This window comes from Struthio camelus, chromosome 11 (genome assembly GCF_040807025.1).
Source record: "Struthio camelus isolate bStrCam1 chromosome 11, bStrCam1.hap1, whole genome shotgun sequence".
Classification (NCBI taxonomy): domain Eukaryota; kingdom Metazoa; phylum Chordata; class Aves; order Struthioniformes; family Struthionidae; genus Struthio; species Struthio camelus.
In genome coordinates, this window is record NC_090952.1 from 20,793,850 (window position 1) to 20,820,641 (window position 26,792).

The following is a 26,792-nucleotide window of genomic DNA, read 5'->3' on the forward strand; positions in this document are numbered from 1 at the left end:
AGATTGAGATTTATCAGCTTTAAGCAGTCTTCTCCAGATTTTGAAGAGAAGCAGACTTCACTTCTCTACAGTAATTAGTTCTTCAGCAGTGAACGGGATTGATCAGTACCTGCAACTATAGCCAAAATTTCAAACTGGCCGGTGGATTTACCTGTCAAATTCAAGATGTCTTGGATCTGAGGTTTCCAGAATGACAAAGCACAGGATCCACTAATTTCCATCTTCAAGTTCCCTCTCTGTACTCTGGCTTTAAGGCACAAGAACCGAGGTGCATCCAGAATGAGCGCTCACCTATGAAAACATGGCAGTTAGTTCTGCATGAAAGCAATTACTTCTGTTCAAAATTTAAAAAAAAAAAAAAAAAAAAAAGGAACAAGTTCTTTATCTAAAAGAGATCATCCCAAAACATTCTCCTTCCTGGTTCAGGAATACTGAATTACAATGGGAATATTCATTAGCAAAGTATATCAGTGGTAGTCAAAGCACTCAGTCTGTGGTCTAGAGGGATAGGAAAAAAAACAGGAAAACAAAACTTTTAAAGCGTAAGGTCTGGAAGAAATGGAAATGAGCTAGAATTTGTATTCTGAAGAAGAACTGAAACAGAGCAGGAGAAGAAAACACAGCTGCTTCAAGAATACAAATGCTAAATTTATTGATGCAAGAGAGGACAGTATGATTAAGCTGTTTAATGTACTGTGTAAAGCACCAGAACAGTTGGCTTAATATATTTAACCAGGAAAGCTGAAAAAACATGAGTTCAGGCTCTAGTATGATCGTAAGTGGGTGGTCTCCCCATTCTTTGCCTGAGATTTGTTTTCAACTCTTTTACTTTTTTCCCCTCTTGCACTCACACCTGACAAAGTTTTACTACAGTACAGAAGTAGCTCAATAACAAAACTGCAGGTTCCAGTCAACGCCGAGTTCTAGCTAGCCATATGATACCGTGTGTATTCCTAACATGCAGCTGCACAGCCCAAGCCAAGTTAGAGGCTTGTTCACCCCAGCGGTTACCAGAGCCTTTAATTATTGTACTGCATTTTTATGCAGTTAACCTCAGCTAAAGTTCCTTCAAAAAGCAAAACAGAGCAGAAGCTACTTTAAAAAAACCCTTAAATTTACACAGGAAAGGGAATATATGTTTCTTTAAGGAGAGGGGAAAAAAATGAAAGGAATTAATGTTGCTGATGAACTCTTAACAATACAGATAAAAGGGACCGGGGGGGTGGGGTGGGGGGTGACCCAAGATAGTTTCCACTAGATTTTAACTGTATGTTTTCAGTGTAAACATGTTTTTTCCTCACCAGGTCTTGAATTTGGTTGCTTTCATCATCCTCAGAGAAAAAGTTAACACTATTGTCTACTACTTTATATATATATATATAATCTACTGCTTACCCTCTAAAGAGCTGCAACGGGTAAGGAAGAAGGGGCGCCTCAGATTTTGTTTTCCTAGACAGAAAAGGACATGGCAGGGGTAGGATAGAATCATGGCCAGCCAATTAATAAGAGGCCACTGAAGCCTTTTATTCATATAAATATATGTATAGATATATAGATATATATAAATATATATATAGATATACTGTGCATTTATATACCCAACATATACATATATACACCCCGTATAGAGAGAACATCATCCAGGAGCACTATGTGAGAGAGAGAACCAAACGAACACATCCACAAGAACAGTTTCTGTTCTCACAGCCACATCACATTCATACAATCAATAAGAGCTGAATCTGAATCACTGAGCACTGAAAGCGATCCGTGTATGCCTTAAGGAATGTATCACTGAAGAATGGTAGACTGCTTGTGACATAGGCCAATAACTGGTCCTCTCAAGAGAGAATGCTCTAGAGAACAACTGTCATTTCTCTGCAGGGAGTAAATGAGCAAAACTCTGCTCACTGGGACTCTCTTTTTCTTCCACACTGAGGAATTCAGTTCACTGGAAACACTCTTCTTCCACATTACATACGCACCAGTGAAAGTAGAAGAGATTGTCTTGCTCCTTCTGCCTTAAGGACAGAATAACCTTCAAGCTATTCCTCGTGAAGTTATGCCTTAAAACATCTTATAAAAAGTGGAAAAAATCAAATATGACATGGAACAGCATCATTTATGTAGCATCCATGAATAAAGTACTCCACCGTCAAGTGATGAGCGTGCAGGCATTACACAAATCAAACTCTTTTCAGTCACATAATGTGTTACAAAACAGATCCATGGGAAGGTTTTGCAAATGCTAGGCTCCTTCCATCATCAGTAGAGGTTAAGCACTGGAGAGTACCACCCTCTTTCTATTGACTATTGACAAAACCTAAGATCAAAAAACAAGCCTTTGTGACTACTGCTACACGTGCTGAAACAACGTATGTGCTTACAATTAGCACAAAATCTAAAGAATTAAAGTTGCCTGTGGTCAGTTAAACACCAGCCTCAGCTAAGTTGTGCAGCTTCAGTACAAAAAGAACGTTGCCACAGCACCAGGGAATTTACAAACTGGTAAAGCAGAAGGGGCGGGGGATTAAGTTAACATCATTAGAAGCAACTAATATCCTTCTGCAAAAGTATAATTCAACATTTCATTGAACAGGCAGGTAATGAAACTTCTCATTTGTTTGAATGTCATTTGCCAAAAACTATCCTGTGACAGTCACTGTCAACCAAGCTACTGCTGTTTTGTTCGTCTCAGTGTAATGATTTGTGTTGGGCAGGAGAAGAGTCTTTAATTTCTAAAAATACCATAAATTACAAAAAATGTGTTCTATACTTTCATTTAGACTGCAAATGCGGTAAGTTGCTTTTATATCACTTCAAATTTTTTCTTAGCTCACTGTATAACTAGTTACCCTAAAATGAATGACAAAGTTAATCTTCCAAAAGTAATATTATCAGTGTATTTTTCCTTGTATTCCCCTGCTATCTTCTGTTCTTTCAGTTCCAGCTTTTCACTTGTAACGGCCTATAGCTCTACTGCAGGCTTCCTGGAGGAGAAACAAATTTGGGCCAGCTTGCTGAATAACCTCAGTAATGTTCAGTCACTCAGAACCTCTCCATCTGTGTGTCCGTCCATCCAGAGAACCAGATGCTCCGAACAAACGCCTTATCCACCTTGCCTGACGTATCAATATCTGAAATATGTTGCTACCGCAACTACAGTTTTCAACCTTACATACAAAGCCAGCAACTGACCTGCCTGGACCCCTCAACTGCTTAGTCACCTGCTCAGGGATAGCATTTTGTTTATGAGTCAAACTTTCTGCCACTAGAGCTGTGCGCAAACTACTTTTAATATGGTATTTTTTTCCCAAAGACGATGACATCACTAACAGGAAGTATTGTAATTAAAACTAATAGAGAGCAGCCATTTTCACTGAGCAAGAAGAGAAGTTCACCAAATACACACAGAATATACACAGAATAAATATATTTCATCAGAATGAAAAACTAAGGTTTCTATGCATCTTTATTGATATATTTCTTCCACTGGTAGGCATTTAGACAGCTCATTTTATTACTGAAATTAGATAATGAGAAAATTATTAAAACTTCTTTTAAACACAGCTACGTTCCACAAATACAGGTTGCAGAAATATTTATGCCAAGAGCTTGATGATTAAATGTGAATTTGCTTCAGCAGAGATGATGAAATGTCCTGGATTCTTTGTTGCACAGCTGTGCAGGTCTTTTTTTTTTTTTATTCTGCAGGAAGATTCATGCACAGGATCTGAATCATTCTGACAGCAACAGCTAAACACTTTCCAAAATATTTGGCTAAGAACCTCACATTTCTCTTAAAATACCTTAAAAGAAAGTCTCCTAATTAAAAGAAAAAAAAATGGCATGCGTTATAACATCTTTTGTGAGGAACTTAATTATGTTTTATTATCTTAAATCTTGGCAAGTTTTCTCTGGTATACCCAGCTGACTGAGCCAGTTCTGATCAGAAGCTTCAGCCCAGCTTAGCAAAAGATATTTGTAAAGCCGGGTTCTTAGAAACAAAGAATTATGAATATGCATTTCGAGGCTCTACTAAAGTACAAAGTTAGCAGGCAAATCACATTTCTAGTTTACATCTGCCAGACAGAAACTTCCCACCATATTACGTTTCAAAGCATTACAAAAGGGATCTTCATTATATAGTATATAGTTAACAGAGTACTGTGATTAATCCTGCGTTAAGCATCTTCAATGCAAATATAACTAAAGCGGTAAGAATCCTGTAGGGTCAGATTTACAGTGACTATACTGTCAAAACTCCCAAAAGAGTGAAAACTTAATGAACTTCAGTATTTTCTTTCATCCAGGAAGTTGGCTGAAAACTCCTCAGATTATAGCCAAGTGCTTTAGTAAGTATGGCACATCTAGTTGTTAATGAAAAATAGTAATCATATAATCACACGCCACATAACCCAATGAGCTGTGTTAATGAATAACATTTGCAAAAGGTGTCTTAAGCATTTTAGGAGCTTAATTTTTAGTTGTTGAGATAAATATTCTGTGACTTAAACACTTGTAACAGTGAAACCCCTGCCTTGGGCAGGTATTCACTGCTGGAACATCTGTGGAAGCTGAAGTTACTGCTTCCCGACTGTTTGTTAGCATTACTACTTTACCAAAGGTTGCCAGCCCCACAGAACGGGATGCTGCTTAACCAGCAGAATGCAAACATTCCCTCATCTGTTTCAGTATGAAGTTAGCCACACTAACTTAAATGCAACTGTTCGTGCATTCTGCTGAATCAAAAGAGCGAGCAGAAATTCTGGCTACAAATGAAAAGCTCAGCGTTGTGAACGTTTTTGCAAAATGGTAAGAATCAGATACAAGGTCTTTAGGACTTTTAAACTCATCTGAATGTTTGTCTGCACCTTTCTCTTCTGAAACAGCTTTAAAATGTTGGTATTATCAATCTTTAAGTGATTTGCTTCATTAGGCCTAAGTTAGATCTTTGTTGCCAGGAATTTACAGCTGCTGCAGTGAAAAAATCAATAGCAAAACTCTACAAGACTCCTGCAGCAGCAGAAAAAGTATCCAAAAAAAGTGGCCGTGACACTACACATCACTATTCTGCAGGTACTTGTAATTCCTTTATGTTGTGTTGATGTAAATTGATACAGGAGAGCTAATAAAAACATTCAAGCAGAAAATCTGCAATTCTGTCAGGGGCTTATCCCATGTCGTTGTTTGAGCTTTCCTCAAAGTTCGCATCTAGAAATTATCGTGGCACTGTTCTGCGTTCAGACCTGAGGAGGAGCCCAGATCGGAACGTTCTGGACTGGATTCTCTGGTCTATTAAAACCATTTGTCCCCAGTAAGCAACGCAAAAGGGACATGTTGGAGCGGGCATGTAAGAATTCTAACCACTCGTTATGGACAGCTGGCAAATAACTTTGCCGTCCACTTCACAACGATGGGGTAAGCTGACAGAGAAACCATGTCAACGACATAGCTTGAGCAGAACGGAGCAACAATCAGGAACAGGAAAAAACTGCGCTGTGCCCAGTCCTTGCCATCTGGAAGCCTTTGGCCAGAGGCACAAGATTTGACCCCAGCAACTGCAGTCTGTATCAGAACTAGATGTCTGTGCATCATGAAACTGCACCCAATTTCTTACAGCCACAATCTCCAATTGCAGTCTGAATTGCATGAATACAGCATTGAAATTACGTGAAGGGAAAAACTCCTGTTCAGAGAATATCCTTGATAAAGCAGCAGACTGACTTGTGTCAGTTAGGCCTTGAGAGAGATGTTTGAGAGAGGTAGGACAGTTTAAGCCTTACAGTTGGACTCATTTATAAATGTGACCCTGACATACAATATTCAATAAAAGCTGTGCTTTTATATCTGATTTCCATCTTTCAGCTGAGACATTAGCATTCCTTATTCAGTGTTCTTCTCTCTCAAGAATTACCTCAGATTAATTGGCACTGTATAAAATAAGTTGCTGGGTGCACAATGGTAACCATGGTAGCCTTCACGCGGTCTTCAAAATGCATACGTAATTCAGGCCTCAGGAAAACATAATTAGTATGTCGCATAATATAATATCTCTAAATGCATCACCATGGTATGCAATACACACAATCAAAGCAAACGATGCCTACAGACGACCTCCACTGAACTAGGGTACCGTTAGTGGGCAGTTACGTTACGAATGAACATACTATTAAGGAGTTTTGCTGCAGCATCCCTGACTTGCCTAACTTCTTGCCTCTTCTTTAACCGTTTGTTTTCTTTATGATCAAAAGGTGGCAGTGTTTCACTTATTATCAACTGGGTTTTAAAAGTCAACAAAACTGTACTCAAACAGGAATAGTAAATTTTATTCCTAGCCAAGCCAGAAAGCGATGTATCATTAACCATTGTGCTTACTAGGTCCCAGTATTTGGGTGACGATACTTTCAGTTAAAGTGACACAAATATTAAAATAGAGTTTAAGTAATAACCTAATAAGATGTTTCAAAGAAGCATTCACATACACCTTATGAGGAAAATTTAAAAGGCATGTGCAGCTTAAAAATAAATTATGTTCTACAAAAGCTTCTTTTACTCATTACATATAATGAGGCCTTATTCAAGATACTTCTGACTGATTTTTATGTGGAGAATGAACTTCAGCATTTGACTCTGTTTTTTTTATGGCTCCTATGAAGGATAGGAGTTTTATACAAGACAATCACTGGTATGCAGTCAGTGAAAGTTTCACTCGTCTAGCTGCCCAGAAGATGCTGTCAAGCCATTCAAGATTTTCATAGATGCTCATTTCAAGAAATATAACTTATATGAGGTGACTTGCACAATTCATTTGAAGATTTGTCAGTCAAGAATATTGCAGTCATCCCAAACATCTCTCAATAAAATCTTAATACCACAACCGCATGAGTTCTGTCAGTACACAGGAAAGCATGGAAGAAACAGTGGGCTGCTGTTGTTTTTCTAGTTAGTTTATTAACAGCAGTTATATTATGTATTTTAATGGAACAAGGTAGGAATTATCTGCTACCCTAGTGCTGGGCCCACTCCTGTGATTGCCAAACACAGGATGTCCCTCACCCAAACATTCAGTTGCTAAAACATTCCAAAAACTCATTTTTCCGTAAGATACCAAATGAGAAAGAAACCAAGTGACCCAAAACAAAAAAAAAAAAAAAAACCAAAAAAAAACCAAAAAAAAGGATTTCTCCTAGTGTTTCCTAAGGAGATGATTGCTTTTCAGTAACAGCAGTAAATATGACTACTTAACGTAATTCTGGATGACTGACTGCTTGCTACAGAGTTACAGGAAAAGCTGATAGCTAAAGAAAAGGGAAAGACAAGAAAGAGAGGAAGATAGTCTATATAAGAAGCATCCTTACAAATGAAGTAATTGTCAGGTTTCTAACATAGAAAATGGCACGCTCTGATACCAAATCTGGCATTGTGATTATTCTGCCAAGGCTGAGGAGAAGAAATTCAAGTAAGAGATTGAGAGGAAAAAGGAAAGAAGAAATTGTCAACTGCTGCCAGCTAATAGACGGTAAATGAATATTAGCTGCAAAAAGCAAGGAGAGAGCTGCTTCTCAACAAAACAGTAACAACAAGAGTAAGGAGATGTCCAAATGCACATACAGGATAGTCAGTACATAGCAGGCATGAAGGTCATTTACTTCCTCGTGTGGATACATATTGATCTTTAGTTTAGTGATATACTATAAATTCTACTTTTATTTAAGTATGGGACATCTGTATGTCAAGATGATAAGCCGACATCCATAGCAACTCAGATAAAAATATTAAAAAGAAAACAGGTTTGGAATACAAAATCAACGTATTAAATATAATCGGAAATAGCTTCATGGCAGTTAGTCTATCTTAAACTGAGATCCTTATTAATTTTCATGTTTATAAGATGTACTTTAGTTTTATTTCCTCTACATATGCATGACTAGAAATATTTTCCAGCTCATAACAAAGACTGTTAAGCTGTTGCAGAGTTGGTCTTTTGGGGTTTTTTTTGTTTGTTTGTTTGTTTGTTTTTTAAGCGCGTTCTGGTTCTGACAGTATTCTTTGACCATTCCTTCGTAACAAGGACATGCTACGGACACCTTTTTCCTTTTTATTCTTCGCATATGGCAGTGCTGTGATCAGAACAGAATGAACAAACAGACCTTTCCAGCCAAACACGGCAATACCAGGTGACAGCCTTGTATCCCAGTCTGCTGAGATAACAGATGTAGATCTCCATTTCAGGCATTCATGGCAAAAGGTAGCATTATGATCATGAAATTCCAGGCGTATGTATGCTGACAATCCACATGCCTCTCATTCCACACATTTTGTCGTTTGGATGTGCGGGGGCTGGAAGGAAACAGCGTCTCTTTCAAGTGAGAGTGCTGTAGAACAAATTTTCAGGCAACAATGTCATTGATTTCAATCAAACAGAATCACAAAAAATGCCCTCATTTAATGCGTTAAGGCTTAAATAGACATATCACACTTTTCAATATGGCCATTGTAAAACTGATTGAGGAAAAAAATAGGGAGAATTGGTATGAGACTAGCATTTTAATTTGGAAAAACCTTACTAAAACATCATGCTAGTTCAGGAGAAGCTATTTTTTAGCTGCGTGTAGGTGATAACAAGCAACTATTTCATGCAATTGTCCTGGTAGTTATTTATCATCAGATGAATGCTACATGAAACTAACTTTTCATTTTCATATGGGGTTTTTTTTATACAGCAAATGAAAAACACAGCCAGCCAGACAACAGTGCTATGCAGGATACTCATATTGTGCCTTCTCTCATACCATGCTTGAAAAAAATCACGCAGACTTAGTGATAATTTTGAAAGTGTTCAAAACGCTTTTAATGTTAGGAGTTATTTTCCTTCCTTTGAGAGTGGTGACATTATTAACGTAATTAAATACATGCATGTCCCAATAATTCCCCTAGTCTACAAGTACAAGCAGAGCCTCGTGCGAGGTGCCACACAAACATGTTATGTAGTCAATCCTTTGTCCCAAGAGCTGGAACTAAATACAGTCAATGTATAGCACGGATGCAAGTTCAAATCCCAAAGTTCATATTTAAAATAAATGGCAAATCTTATGGTGATTTATATTCCGAATTTTAACCTCTTTCATGAGGGTGAAAATCACATGACATTTTCAGTCAACTTTCATTCTAAGACTCCTTCTGCTTACTTTTGAAAAATATTAATTTCTTCTTTTTGTTAAGCAAGATACCATCAGAGAAAGATCAGGATAAATAAAATGAAGTACCGTATGTAACAGTCACATACAACACGGACATTCAGGGAAACAAGTAGTGGCTTAATGCTGCCTGAAAAATAAGGCCTCCATTAGGGAAATAGCTAGTGGCAGTAACAGCCCAAGTGACAACAGGCAAAAGACATGGTAAAAAGCCTGCCACTAAGGGGAATAATTACAAATTTTGACAGCCATTACTACCGACTTGTTTTTAGTAAATCACATTGTAGAAGCTGTGCCTTGTCTCCGAAGATCTTCTAATTACTATCAGCAACGTTATGTTCGTAGGTGCATATTCTGTGATATCAAATTATACTCATTTATAAATCTATTTAAGCATGCCGATTGGATCTATTTTAAAATAAGAATATCTAAGCTATATTGTAAAATGCAGTAATGATAACTGCTATACCACTGAGAAATAAACAGGCACCCAAGAACCGAGTCTTTTCTTTAAGCAACCTTGATTTACAAATACTGTCATTTTTCACTAAAGCTCTGAGCTGTCATTCCGGATAAGCTGTCATTTTACTAACACACAGCAACATGAGCTCCACAGTAATTTTGCAGATTAAGAAGCAAAATATTCATGTCCTATTTGAATGCATTAAAAAATTGTAAGGGAAATGTGTGAGTGTTGGTTAATTTAGTAATGTAGCTTGTCTTCTGAGGCATTTCAGTGGGAACTGCAAACCCAAACATTTGCATTACATCAACCGACTTTTTTTTTGGATACTTTCCATGTTATTGCTATTTATTCAGAAAAGAAATTTTCATATGTAATTCACGGCCCTTGTTAAGAGTTCACTTTCCTTTAAGAAAGTGTTAATCATGTAAATGTTTACTGCAAGTTCACAGGTTATCAGTTTCTGGAAAGCAGAGGGGAGAGGCCGAGTCAGACACCACAGCGCAGCGGCGTCGTGGAAATGGACACATGCAGAACACAACAAAAAAGCAGTCAGAATTACAAACAGAAAACCAGAAGTCTATAGGTAACTTTATGGGTTTTTTCCCTATGTCCCTGAAGGTTCCAGAAGGTTTGGCAAAACCAATATTTTTGTCAAAACCAAATACTACGCAATCCTGCCACACGTACAAATTTTCCTGAAGTTTACTAAATCGTGGGTGAAAACAAACACCTGACTGTTTTGCTAAGGTAACAATCTCTGTAGAGATTCCCTAGTCTATGTAGAGAAGGCCTGGAAAGCATCAGAAACAAAATGGAAAGACGCTTATCCCACAGTGCTATGAGCTAGAAGCTAGGGGTTATTCTCTTTCTCTCCCTCTTCCCCTCTCTCCCCTTTTTCATTCACAATGGAGTTCTCCTTGGGAACAGATTTATTTTGCCCTTCCAGCGTCTAATATTAAACAGCCATTATGCATTTATTTTCTTCTATCCTGACACAGCAACATGTTATCCTGCTTAGCTCTTCCTGACATAAAAACGCATCCACCGTGACATTCCCTAATATTGCAGTAAACTTGTAGGCACAACTAGGCAACAGGATTTCATGGCTATTACTAGTGCAACACTCCAGTTAATTTAAACTCAACCATAGTACCAGTGGATAGAAGTCATTACAATATCATTGCTATCAATAGTACAAAACCTATGAAACACAGAATACTTTATGTTAATGCCAGGACAGGCAGACACTTTACTTTTAGGGACAACTATTTAAAGAAGCAGACTTTACGAAGAAGAATTTGTCCTTTTCTTTCTCATTAGTATATTGATATTTCTCAGACACTCTCATAGCTCCATTTACATCTAGGGTCAGTTGTTGTGATCTAAATGGTGGCTGAAGAAGTTTTGGAAATGATGGGAGTGAAAACCTGAACAATTCCTTTATTCTCAGGAAGGCATATACTCGAGTTCAAGTCCCCCAATTAAAAGCCAGCATTATTTTGGCACAAGAAAGGCAGCCTGCTTTCCATGTCATTTGCACCTGAAGTCTAAAGGCAATGAAACAGTTGAAACAAATGTAATTAAATAGTAGGGACTGTCACATCCATCAGAAAGAAAGTACCGATTCTGATATCAAAATGCTACCCTCTATCAGTCTCTTTCTCTACAGGATACAGCACAGCATTGCAAAAATCTTATTCCCCATAAAACTATTGGTACCCATATCTATATCTTCCGCTCACGTTACCACTATGCTTCTGTTGCTTTGTTATATCTTGCAGTTTCTCCCATCACATATCTCCTCATACAGATCACAAGCAATGGATAAAGAGGAATGATGTCCTTAAGAAAACTTCTCAGCCAGTATTAAGCTCAACAAAGTACACGCGTTCCTAGATTGATTTAACCTGGAAGGGAAAACAAACAAACAAACAAACGAATAACTGCCTTGCCCACAATTCTTATTTCCTTTTAGGCGCAAAGAAGCCTCATTCCAAACAAACTTTCAGGTATATTTTTCACTGATGGTTCTTTTCAAAAATAGATCCCACATGTAGCTATAAATCTTCCCTTGTTTATTGCAAAAGATTTTTAAGCATAAAAAAATCAAAATTCATCTCTACCAATTATTTTTTTTCTCCCTACGCACCAAGATGGAGTCTGAAAATTCAGAATACTTAATTGATACCCGGCAACTTCTATCTGAAGTGGCTGTTAATTCACTGAGGTTCCCATCAATTTCTCTTTCTATATCCAAACCATGCGTTCACTGATCAGTGCTGGGAATCTGGTGGATTGTGTTTCAGGTTTATGGTAAACAGACAAACAGAAAATCAACATCCCCCTCCCTGCCCTGAAATTGAACCATTTTGGCAAGACAGCAGGCAGGTTAATTTCAAAATCAGATTTTACAGATTACAGTGCTGCACATGAGAGGGGAGAACTCTTATCTCCTGCAGCAAAGACCCACCCGCCGCAGTGACGTCTCATGGATCATCAGTAAAATTGTCCATGGTTCTGCAGGCGCTCCTCCTAATAACAACAATCTTTTCCTAAGGGTATGAATGGAAACAGAATCAAAAAATAAACTGGATAAAATTATGAGCATTTCATTTATCTGAAATTCAAAAAGATGTAATAGATAATTTGTAGAGATTTGATGTAGCTTAATATAAAAGAAGAAAAAGCTAGAAAAGGCAAGATAAAACTAGAAAACTAGAACTAGGAAACCAGAAAGGGATCCAAGGCCTCAAGACCTTACTGGAAGCAGAAAACTTGGGAAAAAATGGTCCCCTAGCAAATAACAAGAACGAATGACACTAAAATAAAAGTCTATGTATGTAATGTCTTAGAAATTAGGAGACATCTAACTGTAAAAAAAGTATTAAAAACAAGATATTTAGGAAAAGAACAAATACTTATCAGTAATGGTTTATTTGATCCTTTCTTATGGAAGGAGAATAAACTTGATGACCTCTGAAAGGCTTGTTACAGCCGTATTTTTCTATGAGCTGAAGTTACTACGTCACAACAATTAGGACTGGAAAGACAGTGTAATTGTATTAAAAATTAAAAGCCTACTTCTCTCTTATCTAGGCAAACCCCCTCGTTGTCCAGAAGGCATTGAAGTATTTCTCCTATTTACTCAGGCTTGTTGCCTATTCTGTAAGTTTGTATAACCTTGTAAAACATAAAGCAGCAAACTACATGATAGCTTTTTGGGTTTTCTCTCAAAATCCTTCCAAACAGTAGCTTGATCTCTTTAAACTCTTGCTTGAGTATAACATTCCCTGCATGCATTGACATCGTGGGTAATGATGAATGCCTTCCAATCATAAAGAAAAATAACAGCAAGGTATTTATTTTATTTTTCATTTCTCTTCCGGTATGAGTCATACTTTTAAGATAAGAATTACTTCATGAATGATTAACCTATCACATACCTCAGAAAGACAGAAAACATAAAATTTGAGTTTGTTTTTTCTGCACTGTCATTGCCAGAATAGTAGATTGACTTCCTGTTTGCAATTTCATACCGATTACATTCCGTATGAATATACAAATCTTAATTGGAGGGCTACCCTAAATTTTCCCAAAGACTTAAGACACAGAGGAATATGCTAGCATATTCTTTCAATAAGAGAATGAGATAGGATACAGCAAGAAAGCAAGCTGGAAGAAGAAGGTCTCCAGTGTTTTTCAGAAGGAATACTCTATAAAGTATTTTTGTTCCTATCACAAATTCACTGATAGACATAAAGGGTGTGAGCAATGGGATGCCTAATCTCGTTCCGCTTCGATTTTCCGAGATTATTTGGCTCTTACTGGACTAGCTGAAAGGAGCGTATGGTCTCTTTTTGTTTGCTTCACAAATAAAAGCTTACATTTTCCTTGGCTTTCTCCGTGACAGAGCGTACAATCAAGCTCAAGCTGTGGACAGCGCTTTTTCTGCTGTACTGCAGTCATTATCAGGAACAATACTGGCAGTCAGATACAGAAAAACAATCCAATACTGTATCTCTTCGCTAAGCCTTTCTATGAATCTGTATTAGGTACAATTCACCAATAAAACGCCATATTCAAAAACAAGACCATTTGCATGAGTTCTTCACCTACTCTTAAAACACAGCAAAGAGAGACCCATGAGACGATTTAAAATAAAAGAGGAACATTCAGAGATTGAGAATATCCCAACATTGGGAAGATTTACAGTTCAATTTTCGAATTCAATGACTTACCAACTTAAAGCCACATTTTTTGAAAAAGAATTACGTTTTAGGGTCACATAAAGCTTCTGAGATACAGTGTAATGAATAGAGAACTACCCTGAAATCCATACAACTCAGATTTTATAGACTGCGCTCAAAATTCTTAGTTTTAGTACATCACTCTGAAAACCTTCATACTGACAACTGAGTACCATTCTTATGTACTACTGAAAAGTGCTATGTTGTGTAAAAATATAAAGAAAAGTATGATTATATAAAGTTTGCATTTACCAAAGGCAGGGTAATAGTTCCCGGGGCGGGGCGGGGTCCATTTCATCTCAACTTTCCTTTGATCCCTTCCACATTTTCTGTATCTTATCTGTCCTCCTGGTTTCATTACGAATTATAAATAGCTAAAATGTCGCTTACCCTCTGGGAACCTAACTTGAAGAAACAAAGCTGGAGTTAGGTAAAGCCTGAGAAAAACTGAAGCAATAAGAATGCATTAAAATGTAGCAATTACAATAGGAGGAACTTCAAAATACGTTAAATAATCCCTACTCTTCAGAGTTAAGATTAAGAACAAATAGGGCAAGTCAAAGGACAAAGTTCTATGAATAGCCTTCTTTTTTTATTGCAAAACAGTTTTTTTTTTATCTATCTTTGAGTCACTCTCCTCAGTGAGTGAGGCTAGTTTATTTCTTACAATTATCACAGTCAGAACTCAGGCTGAAATTAAAAACCTAAAGTTAACTGAGCTCAGAAGGACATATATCTTCAGCTAAATCGCTTTCAGCCTTTTTAAGCACTTTAAGGACTGCAGCGAGTTTCCTGCTTTCTTCCTGCTTGCATCTACTTAAACATGAAGGAGCAACTCCTTTAAAAAAAAAAAAAAAAAAAGTAGATTTAAAACCAGGTTAACGGGAATCAGAAAATGTCCAATACTGCTTGAGCAGAACTGGTCAGAGGAACAACTGAGCCAAAATGAGGGTAAAGAAACAGAGGTAATGCCTCATTCTGCTACTAGGTGAAAAATTAGAACATTCTGATCAAATTTGCAGCGTTATTTAACTCACCGGGTCATAAACACTTCAAGCAAGCAAAAGATTTGGTGGCTAGATTGTCAACTGGAATTAATTCACATAGCTCTAGTGAAGCCAGGGGACTTACTCGGGTTTACGGTGGCCTTTGATCTCTGAAAATTAAGGATTTTCAGAACTCCTTTAAGTTTTAGAACTGTGAGTAAAGTATTTATAGTTCAAGGTGAAACAAAACACTGAGATAGAACAGAATCTTCCTCAGCAAGGGGAGAAAGGTAAAGAAACACAAACCAACAGAACGTTACAACATTTCAGACAGTTGGGAAAGCAAGTTATTAAGCATCAGGTGGTAATCCAAAATACAGTTCAAAATCATTTGGCTCTCTGATTCCTGCTGCTGTCCGCTGAATTTCCAGGTAATCATCCTGCTGAGATGTCATGTGGATGTTTGTGTTCAGCTGCTTTTATATTTTAATATCCTTTTTACAGCCTGAGAAAAGAAAATCCATAAGTCTAACATTTGCTCCTGCTAAATATCTGCGTGAATCTCTTCAGCAGAAAGTATCCAGGATAAGGAATCACTTATGAGTGAAAGACACATGATCCTATATAGCACAGCAGTCTGCAATCAGATACCATAACATGTAGAAGAAGGCAGATACAACTGTTCCGTAAGGAGATCAAAGTAACATGTAGTCCTTGTTCTCGTGTCTCCCTTCTTCTCGCCAATCTCAGTCAGAAAACTTATAAATCCGAAAGGCCAGTAAAATCACTGTGGTAAGGATTAGTTCCAAAAAAAGAGGTAGACAGACTCAGGAAGAGAACAAAACAAAAAAAATAAAAAGAATCCTCAAGTTGCCAACGAGACTAAAGTATAAAGTAAAATAAAAACTCATAGACTTAATGATATATAAATAAAATATTGAAATAATCACAAATAGGAACAGGGAAGATGCTTATCACTTTGGCTCCATCCTTTACCTTTAAAATCCATGTCTTATTCTGACAATAGTTTACAACGTATTAGAGCAAGACTTGTTTTCGTATTAGACTTTGCCCGTCTGGTAAAAAGCCGTATTTAACAGTACTTATAATTTCAATGATAATTTGAGTGATAATTAGCAAACATGTAGCAGCAAGAAAAAATTTCCAAGCAATATGAAAAGAAAGGCTGTTTACTACAGTTTTCAATTTTCTTCTTTACTCAATGCTTTATTCCATGTTTTCTGTTTTGGTTATTTTGATTTATTTTAAGTTCCTAATGAGCAGTTGGAACGTAACAAGAGAACATGAAGAGCGGAGAGAATTTAAATATAACAATTTTTAAAAGTGTTTTTACCTGACCTGAAAGTTCTCTCTTAAAAAGTTCCAAATCCCAAGGAGGGCTAGGAGTTGCCTTAAAGTTCTCTCCTCCTCAGACAGGTTTGCTCTATGTCCAGTGCATTCACATGCTATTTTCTCACAAAATTTGTCATTGTTGACCATAATGATCTTCTAAAAGATGACTGTTAACTGAAAAAGATCATGCTTAAGAGCAGTTTGGAAGCCTAAGTTACATGATGAAAAATGAAGTATTAAGTAATTCAGGTTTCTAGATCCTGAACTAATTTCACAGAAAAAGAAAGCTTGTGTACTTAGCAGGAAACCATCAAAATTCAAAATAAAATCATGCTTGAAACAAGTAATGTCTTCTTTTAGTGAGCAAATTTTGTTTAATTGCAATTCTGAAAAGGAATTCAGCTTTTAATGGAAGATAAAGTTTTCAGTGAGCAATGCATAATAAAACGTATAGCATGATCACAGCACCATACAGAACACTGAAACTATTCATATGCTCGAACTAGAGCATAATGATTCAAAGATACCACTTATCCCTACTAAACCAAGGGAACATTTGGACATGAAATCCAATCTCTTCAGAGGGGCATCCTCGGAAGGATGTTCAAGTCACAGCATGATACTTGAGAACTCAGTTCACCATGATACTATTCACATCCTTGCGCTTATACATTGAAATCAGAAAGCTATTTCAATTATTACAATATAAACCAGTATCTTAAAGAGCTGGGGCCCTCTAGAGTGGAATTCTGGCAGAGCCAACAAATTCAGCCAGAGGAACTCAGTCCTCTCAGCTCTGAGATTTCTCCATAAAAGCCAGAAGAAGTTCTCATGCTTTTCTCATGAAACACTCCAGCTGCCGTTCTTTCCCAATTCGCTCCCTACTGTGAAACAATTGATCTCTCAGAGTTCCTAGATGAGCTGATTCAACAATCCCAGACCAAGGATTACAGTCTAGTATCTCCAGTCCCTTCACTTGAGCAACAACTCTTTCCCCACTTTCACATGAGCTATTTACCATACTCTATTGTTTGTTTTGAATTATGTTGTCTTTCCTCATTAGAGACACTTGCATTTCTAGGGAAATGTGCTCCTGATTTACATATTTGTTAAATCCAAAAATATAAACAGTCTCAAGTATTAATACACTGACAGAATGTCATGATGCAAATAATACAAAACATTCTCAAGACAGTATCAATGCAGGTCTCCGAGGGTAATTTGTGCAAGTGCTCTGTGATATGACATTATCCGGAAAATTATTTTGATGCAAGCCAAAAAGATACTGAGTTACAAAGGAAAGCATGTTTATAACTTTGTCCAACTTACTACAATGAAAAGAATTAAATGGGGGGGGGGAGGGGCGGGGAAGACACATTAAAAGTGAGAAATGTAAAGAAGTAGATTTAAAACTTCCATTGCCTAGCGAGTGCTGCTGCCAGATTTGCAAAGATGCTCTTGAGAGCATAACAGTCTAACCGTAAGAAATCCCACTGATTCAGGTCATTTTGAAGATTTGAGTGTGCGTTCCTAGAACCGATCTAAGACTTTCTTTGTGGGATTCCACACAATTGCCATGTAATTCTCCTTGCAACAGAAGAGAGCGTATTAGACACTGAAAGGAGTTTTTTTACAGCTTATCAGCCCTTATTACAGTCAGCTACACCGCATACGGTATTAGACTTTCACAAAGACTGAAAACACAGCAGTGAAAAAGATCATCTTTTTATAGTTATTTTAAGTTACAGTTGTTACGGCATAAGTTCAAATGAATATCATTTATTTTATTATCTCTTCTGTCATGTAAGCTACATATTAACTATGAAGTACCTTCATCTTAAAAAACAACACTGCTCAGTTTTACAGAAAGTATCATTACCTCATCTTTCCTTGTTACGTATGTATTTCTACTTCTGAAATGTTTTCGTATCACAGAAGTCAAATCACCTCTGGATTTCCAGAGGTCTCCCTCCCAGCCCTCCCCCCAAACAACACGCAGCTTTAGAGATTCCTTTCTTAATGGAAACAGAGATTCCCCTTCTTTTTGTGTCCTCCTGCTGTTCTTTATTTGAATGCAGAAAAAGCACCACCAAAGCACAGCAGTACCAAATATGTTTTTGGTAGATAAAAAAGCTGGGGACAAACTTTTCATTCACAAAAGAGAAAAGATGGGCGATTTCACCTTACTCTCAGGTACGTCTAACTGTGTTGGATGTGTCAAGTAATCCCACAGGATAAAGGGCAGAAAGTCCCCCCCCCCCAAAAAAAAAAAAAAAAAAAACCCAAAGATTTCAGCTCTACGTTATTCCTGGATGAGGTGGGCCCCAGGCACACTGCTGCACTTTTGCTGCTGGAGCAGAACATGGCCAAGGGGCCGGGATTCTCTGGGACAAGTTCTGACTGGACTTGAGCAAAGGCAGGAAACGAGTTCTCAGATAGAGCTAGGAACCACACACACACACACACACACGAGTTAAAGAGCTAAGTAATACCTTAACAGAGTAAGTAAGATACCACATTAGTTAATCACTAGTACTGAGTTATAGCAGTATCTTGGCATTAGGGGAACCACACAGTATTAAGCTGAAGTATATTTAGAAGTAACAGTGAGATAACAGATTTATGCTATCTCAGTATACTATCTCCTGTCAGGTACTGTGCAGCAAGGCTATTGAACTTTCTGGATTTTCATTAGTTTATCTTTAAAACTACTGTATATGTCAAATTTCTTGTGCCCATGGTAGTTACTTATAGCTGACCTACTTGTGAGTATGGATTTTTGGAATAGGGTGAATTATACACAGAAGCCATTCTTCCTTATGCTTCCAGCCTTGTGACATGCCCAGACATCAAATCTAAATTTCAAACAATCAAACACAAGCTGGGTAATTACAAAGTTGACAGAAATACCTAATTTATAGTTGTCAGTCTTCACCTTCTCCCTTGTGGGGGGTGGGGGGGAAATCACTTATGCAAATTTACGTGTACCTGACACAAAGAGGAAGTATTTAAAAAAAAAAAAAAAAGCCTACAGCTGGCAAGCAAATCAATCTCTTTGGATAGAGCTTGCTTTATATAAACAGTTTACTGTTATTACATGCATATAATGAATAATTTCCATGTTGAGTTTGTCATGTGTACGAACACAAAGGCAAGTCTGTTATTTAAGTTACTAAGGAATAAGTGCTACCTCAGCCTGTGTAAACACATGCATCTCACATCTCTGAAACCTTTCTCCTCTATGCGCTAGCATTTTTGCTTTCCAGAAGAATTTCACCATTTCTAGTTTTCTGCAATATGTTATAAAAGCAAGGGGCATTTATAAAGCAGATTTACAGAGCCTGCAGTCAGGTGGATTTCAGCTTGTGTGTCAGCTGAATGTATTTTCTCACTATCGTGCCTATATAGTTGATAGCTGTAGTCACCAGGTAACAACAGAAAAGTAATAGTACTGGCAGGCATATGAGCAACCTAGGGAAGTTATGTCTATTTAATGGGGACGGATTGTCCCCTGTGAAATCTTTAAAGCATAATATACAAAACAATGAGTCATTAGCTGAGAAAGCTGCCAGTTCTCTTGCAGAACAGCTTCAGAAAAGCGGTTATCACCTCAGCAAAAGGGGTGACCCAGAAAGCTGGCACATTGACTCAGCAAATTTATGCACGAGCACATGTCGCCCCAGATGCCAGAACTCTGAAGACTGGTTCTCAGCTACAGCTGCAAAACACAGAATTTTAGAAGCGTTACCTCGTAGATCACACAGAGCTACGGGTAAGTTACTAAACACTTAAGTGGTGCTGCTACTAAAAAGCGGCAATGGCTCCACAACTAGATTATACAATATCTACTCTCGTTAATAATTGTTCTAACAGTAATTTGAATGCTAACAGGAATGAAAAGTGGGTCCTCAGAATCAGTAGCAGTGCCGTTGTCCACTTCAAAAAGTACTGCAGAAAACAATGACAGCACTCTCTGCTAAGATTTCAAACATTACAAGTGTTAATTATGCCTTATATTACCCAGGAAAACATACATTATTAGGGAGGTCAGCATGCTATGTACTTATATATGTATATGTATGCTATATATGTATATATTATGTACTTATATGGAGAACTAAATATTTCTTTTAATGTACAGCTAGAACATAGCATCTCCTAATGGGTTTGCCAAATTAGAAACAATACACCAAATTTCCTGTTTTACATGAAAATCTTAAATTTCTTCATACATCATTAAACCGTATGCATGAACGTGCCTATTTGGTAGAAATGTTTCCAAAATTCCAGCCCCATTTTCCTTATATATGGTGATTAAATTCTTATACCTTTGATTTGAAATCTTTCCTTAAAAGAACTCAGTTTATTAGAAAAAACAAAGACTAGAGGCAACACGAGCATCATGGTTACCATGGAAATAGGGATCGAGCAAAAGCACCGCAACAGTTCTTTATCATTGCTCATTCTCCCAAAATGACAGCTTTGCATCACACAAATATTGAAGAGATGACCGATTTCCATCCCATTGCACTGACAGCTTTCGATATACGGGATTATGACTCAATTTAAATAACATGGGAGTTCACGTAAAAACATCCTGTATATTCCTTACATTGTGTAAAGGTATACACACTTTACAGTGGGGAGCAGCTGGTGGCATAGTTTGTGACGGCCAGAAAATAAATGTTTCTGGAGACATACTTTCCCCAGTTCACCTGTATAACTCACATACAAAATAATTGCATGAGGTTTTTTTTTAATTTTTTTTTTTTAATTTAAGGATCCATTTAAGCAGTACTGAGCAATGTAAGACTCGAGAGCGGGAAATCTGTCATTCTCCAAAAGAAAGATCAAAGAGCACTGAGTGAGTTCAGATTCAGGTAACCGGTCTTGAGACAAATGTTCATGTTATCTTCCTCAAACCATTCTCACAAGCTCTTGCCCTATGTCTCTTCTTTAGAGATTCTTGTCTTACTGTCAGCAACACAGCACTGAATGTGTTAGCAAACCAGCATGCTGGAAATGCGATCCTGTCATGTTTCACCCTCTTTCCACCAAAGACGCCTTCCCTGCCCCCACAAAACCAAAGCAAGCCCCCTACATTGTACTTCTGAGATATGTTAGTCATGGCAACTAGATTAGGCTCCGAGGAATCATGTCAGGGTTTAATAAGCCAAGCTCCATTGGCTCCGTTCGGTTCATATAGCCTTCATTGGTCAGAAACTCATTAATAAATGACATACGAGCACAAATTCTGCCTTCAGCCATTAGTTCAAAGTCAACATATACATCAAGGAAGATTCATCATGCAGCAACACGCACAAAGGGATAAAACTTGTAGCACAGGAGAAATCCTGGACAATTCCAACAAGTTTTAAGCAGTGCCTTCAGTCTGGATATGGAATTCCTCCAAGCGAAAGCACCTTGCATGTCTCTCAAGCTACTCCTTTGCAAGCCTGTAAGTACGAGGCTAGTAACATAAGGAGCTCCCTGCAGACTTCTTCCTAGCAGGTGCAGAAGGACATGCAAAACATAAATTAATATTGCTAATTAGGGAACAAAATCCCCTGAAATTCTGGTCCCCCAGATCGGTGTCCTGTTAACACCACTGAAGTCATCAGAATGATGCTGCCCCTGTAACACTTAGCCTGAATGCATAAAAACTACTGCACTAAAGTTTACATGGCTTTCTGAAACTCAGTTCTTACAGTTACTGGAAGATCAATGTCTTTCTACAGGAGTTTTCTCAACTCTACATGGCCATAAGCTTTCCAACAAATGGCCGGCTCTTTTATTGACAGTCATATTAATGGCTTCATTGCAGAAACAGCGAACAAAGATGAATTAGCAAGGAGCTGTTTACTGTAGCACATTGATTAGAGAATGGTCATCAATGACAGCCAACCTACAAAATCAAGTTACTACAGTTCCTAATGATCCTCTCTTTCCTGAAACTCTTGACAATTTGTAATTTAATCAGCTTGTGCTATCAGGGTTACCTACAACAAATGAGATTTATTTTAAGCCATCGTAACTCTCATGCTAAAATCTGAATTAAGAAAGTCTTGTTAAAAATCAGAGTGACCGTTCATAATTTGAGGATCCTGAATGAAGAGAGATGGGGAGTGAAATAAAATCTAAAATAAATGCAACTTACTTACTATAAAACACTGAGATCTTCATAGAGGCTTTCAAAGAAAACAGTTTCTCAGGCAATGCTGATACAGTAAGCCCAAAACTTCTCTAAAGTCCTTCTCTTAAGAAGGAATATATACACTAAAATCCAGAGACAGAAATTTAACCTATCACAACAACCCGATAGTGTAGTCCGGTGGGATAAAGGAGACCAAAATTCAACTTCCTTTGCTGCCTTTCTCTGGAAACTAACTTGAATGTCCTCCTTCTACATTAAGCGGCAGAATTCCTAACCACCTACCTGTTCTGGGGCAGGAAGCACTACATCTGCCACATCTCAGCTGTCTTTATTCATTAAGAAGGCCCTGAGGCTGGATGTCCTTTAAAATCTTGGGTTTCATGCAACTTGCAATAGGACATTTTTCAAATTACAGCTTGTGTAGGCTTGAAATAACTTTAAAAAAATTAACTCTAACTTCACTACCATATTTATACATCTCTCTAAGTACCACAGACAATGAATCTTTGTCATTAAACCATTAAACTCAAAATGCAACGTTTACAACTGAAAAGTAATAAAGTTTATATAGCTGAATAATAAAACTGAACATATTAAGGCTGATCAGCCATTTGAGAGCTTTTTATTTAGTTCTTTGCGTTTTCTTGAGGAGAAAACTCAGAACAATAGATTACCTGCAAGAGGCTTATTTAAGGGAAGAAATACTGCAGGCTTAATAGAATGTTGCTTCCTTGTGAGAGAATGAAGTCAAAAAATGACTTCTTAGTCCTTTTAGGAGAAGGGTAGAAGATTGTGCTTATTTGTGACTGTGGAGACAGAACCAATCTGATTACCAAAAAAAGGCAATGAAAAAAAAATTGAGAGAAACTTTGGAAAGAGGGGAGAAGAACCTCCTTCCCAATGCAGATTCTGGTAACATATTCAAAGTTTCACAGCCCGTGAAGCAAAGAAGTGAGAACTACACAAAGGCCAGCCCTGCTGAAGATCATGCTAAACTGGAATATATCTCCTTTGTAATTTTCTCTAAGAACTTTCTCTATTTAGAAGTTCAACAATTAGAACCCCATTTTTGGCTGATATTTTAAGGAAAGAGACCTCAAACTCTTTGTAAATAAGCCAGACTGCGTTAAAAAACAAACAAACAAACAAACTTCATCAGTAATTTCTTCTCTCAGAGAAACCGAGCATGCCTAACTTCTTCCAGTGCCTCAAATCTATTTAAAAGTAGCTCTTTGCATATCACTTCTACCCAGTTTCAAATTCAGTGTTTTGAAATACAATACAAATTAATGCACGTTCATTCCATCACTCTGAACAATATTCAAGTTGTAATAAATTAATATTTTGCTTTATACCTCTTCACATGATTCCATTTTATTGGAATTCCAATTACTTGCTATCTTTACCAGATAACATTATATTTTAAAAAGATATATTATTTTAAGGGATTTATCTTGAATAGCTTTCCAGTATAGACAGTTGAGTTTAAGTTCTATTCCAAAATAAGGAATGTATATTATATACATATGTGCTACAGCTTGCACATGAATGTACACTGTAAATGTTCGGATTCTCTCCTACTTTCCTGTCCTTTAATAGAATTCACAACAGTTCACATGTAACATCACAAAAACTCTCAGAGTGTAGTTTCATTGTTATTCTGAATATATGTATTTGGAGTAACGTGTTTCTCCTCGGAGACCAATGGCTCCAGTGGCGTTTTAATAAAACCTGTTCAGCACTGAGGTAAATGCATATATATGATACCCTCCTTGCAACAAGTATGTTGCCATTCAGAATGAAATTCCTCACTGCTTTCTTCTGAAAATTTCTCGAAACCCTTAAACAGTTGCACAGGACCTGATAAAAGTTTCTAACTATTAAGATGTAATGCTTTAAAAGATGACCCATGAACCAAGATTCTAAACATGATTTTTTCCTATTGTAGCTAAATGGACATTTATAGAACGCTTATTAGTATGGCTATAGAGCAAAAAGGAAAATATGACTCTCTCGTGCAGAAAGATTGAATTATTTCCTTTAGCAAAGTAACAGTCACCATTTTCCTCCTCCCCATGTCTTCTTCAAGTGATGTTTTTGAAGTCAGACGTTTTGCTTAGTTATTTTATCTGTCAAAACACTGAATGAAATCAATAGTCCTACTGGGAAGATGAGTCCACTAACACACCTATTTTCTTCCTTGTCTTTTCTTTCTTCTAGTTTTAGCAATAAAATGTGTATGTGATGCATCTCTAAGTGGTGCATCAATAGAATTTAGATTCATAATCTTACATTACCAATTATGCTATTTACCAAGACTGAACAAGAAAAAATAAGTAAATAACTTTCCGTGAGAAATAAGGAGGATTTCTGAGGCAGCTGGAAACTCAGTCATTCAACAAACACATATTTCTTTGGCTCCGTGCATCTGTTCTGATGAATGGCCTTAAAAAAAAAAAAAAAAAAGTCATACTAGTGATTTAACCTGTTAAATAGATTTAATTACAATAAATTTTAATATTTTACTATAGAGCTGAATACACAACACTCCTGAATTTTGGTGTGGAGAGTAATTCTTTTTATAAAAACTCCACTACTCTTGCATCTTTGTTTTCAGTTGATCAATGAGCTCAACAATTTCCCCTACCTCTCTACTGGGGGAGAGGGATAGAAGGGTTTTAAAAATAACTTTGACGCGGTAACAGAGAACAAACTTCCAAACAGGACATAATCAAATGCTGTTTGTTTATTCTAAGCTAACTCCATAACCTTGCCCTACTTGACTTGTTCCTCCAGGAACTCTCTTTCTGCCTGTATTTTCTTTGGCACCAAAGTGAAATTCTACCTCTCTCCAGTTCTGGTAGTTGCTAAGCTACGTATCAGAACAGAACATCTTGGCTAGTATTTCCAGTTAGTTTTACTCTACTTGAAGATTTACACATCCAATAACCGGATATATTAGAGAGAAGGACTGGCAGAAGAGCTCACTTCACTCTATAATGAAACTTGTAAAGATGCCCAGAATCAGTCAAGGAGCTTTCTTCTCAAGTGACAAACTTCAACAGCATCTGTTCCCAGATGGACTAAAGAGCGGACTGATAAATAATTTGCCAAGCAGAAAAAGGTCTTTTTTTTTTTTTTTTTTTTTCAAATTGGAAAGAAGAGCAATGCTACTTAGATTGCAAAGGCAGCGGGTTTGGGGAGTTTTGGTTTTCTTTTAAGTTTGTTTCTTCAGTGGGCTGACGTAGTTTGTTCCTCTAGACTGTACTTGAAATAAACTCTGGAACTTTAAACAGCATAGCTGTGAAACTCAAAGCTTCTCTGCCAGGAGGAGGCAACAGTCTACAATCTCATGACAGATTAGTGGGGAGAGACAGAACAAGACTAACCCAATCAGTTCCTTAAAAATAAAGGAGCAGCAACTAGCAACAAAACAATCTCGGTATTACAGGTAATACAAATCTGCTCTGCTAGATTAAGACAGTGTTGGCAGATGGAATACATAAAACCATATCCTCTTGCAACATGCACATTTTACCAAAAAAAAGTTCTTTTCATTTTCAATGAGACAAAAGTTAGTCATTTCCTGCCCAGTTGTCCCAACGTTTCATACTTTGGCATACATTTATCTCGGTTCTCAACGCATTTGTGTCAGTGGCAAGATGTATGAGTACGGGACAGGCACGTGACAAAGGTTCTTATAGGCCTTCTTCTTCTGGGCGATGTTCTCATAGCCCACGTTCTTACAGGCCTTTTCTTACCACATTTAAGTGATCCAAGATTGCCTTAAGTTTTAACCCTTTGGCTTTCTGGAAAAGGAAGAAGTTCTGTTGAGCTGCTCAAAAACGGCTATGAAAGACCAAATTAGTAGCTGCATAGGACTACCTCAGGCATGTAAGAGACAGTGTCAAAAACAACAGTAAGAGACTAGAAAGGCGTTCTGAATAAGCAATTCAATTTTTTTTTTTTTTAACTTCTTTCTTAAGGTACTGTTAATGTAGCAAGCCTGAAAAGCATCATATTAAAGCATCGTATTAGTGGAAATAACCATTTTTGTGCCATTCCAGACTTCTCAAAGAACTAAATGACAAGGAACAAGCAGTAGTTACAGGTGATAAATATGACCCCCCAAACAAAGCATAGGATCAAAGATATGACATAACTATTGGCAGTCCATTTTTAACTTTCTGATTTTCCTGTGTTTTTCTGCAGAACAAATTCTTGTTCAAATGATTGTCAATAATTCCACACTCCGAGTCTTCTATACTTCTCAGCAGTTATTATAAGGTCAAATGTTACTATGCCAAATCATCAAAATTTACAAGAACATGCGTAGGAGAATGATTCTCAGCCGTATTTACAGACAAATGCTTCATATAAACGTTA

The 26,792-nt window shown here is 37.2% G+C and overlaps 1 long non-coding RNA gene across 1 annotated transcript in view; it reads right to left on the reverse strand.

Moving 5' to 3' along the window:
• The window catches only part of LOC138068755 (uncharacterized), a 97,796-nt gene that overhangs the window by 15,747 nt on the left and 55,257 nt on the right, over nucleotides 1-26,792 (reverse strand). Inside the window, exon 3 of the long non-coding RNA XR_011143496.1 lies at nucleotides 152-291. This is a non-coding gene — a long non-coding RNA (uncharacterized lncRNA). The remainder of the gene's footprint in view (nucleotides 1-151; nucleotides 292-26,792) is intronic.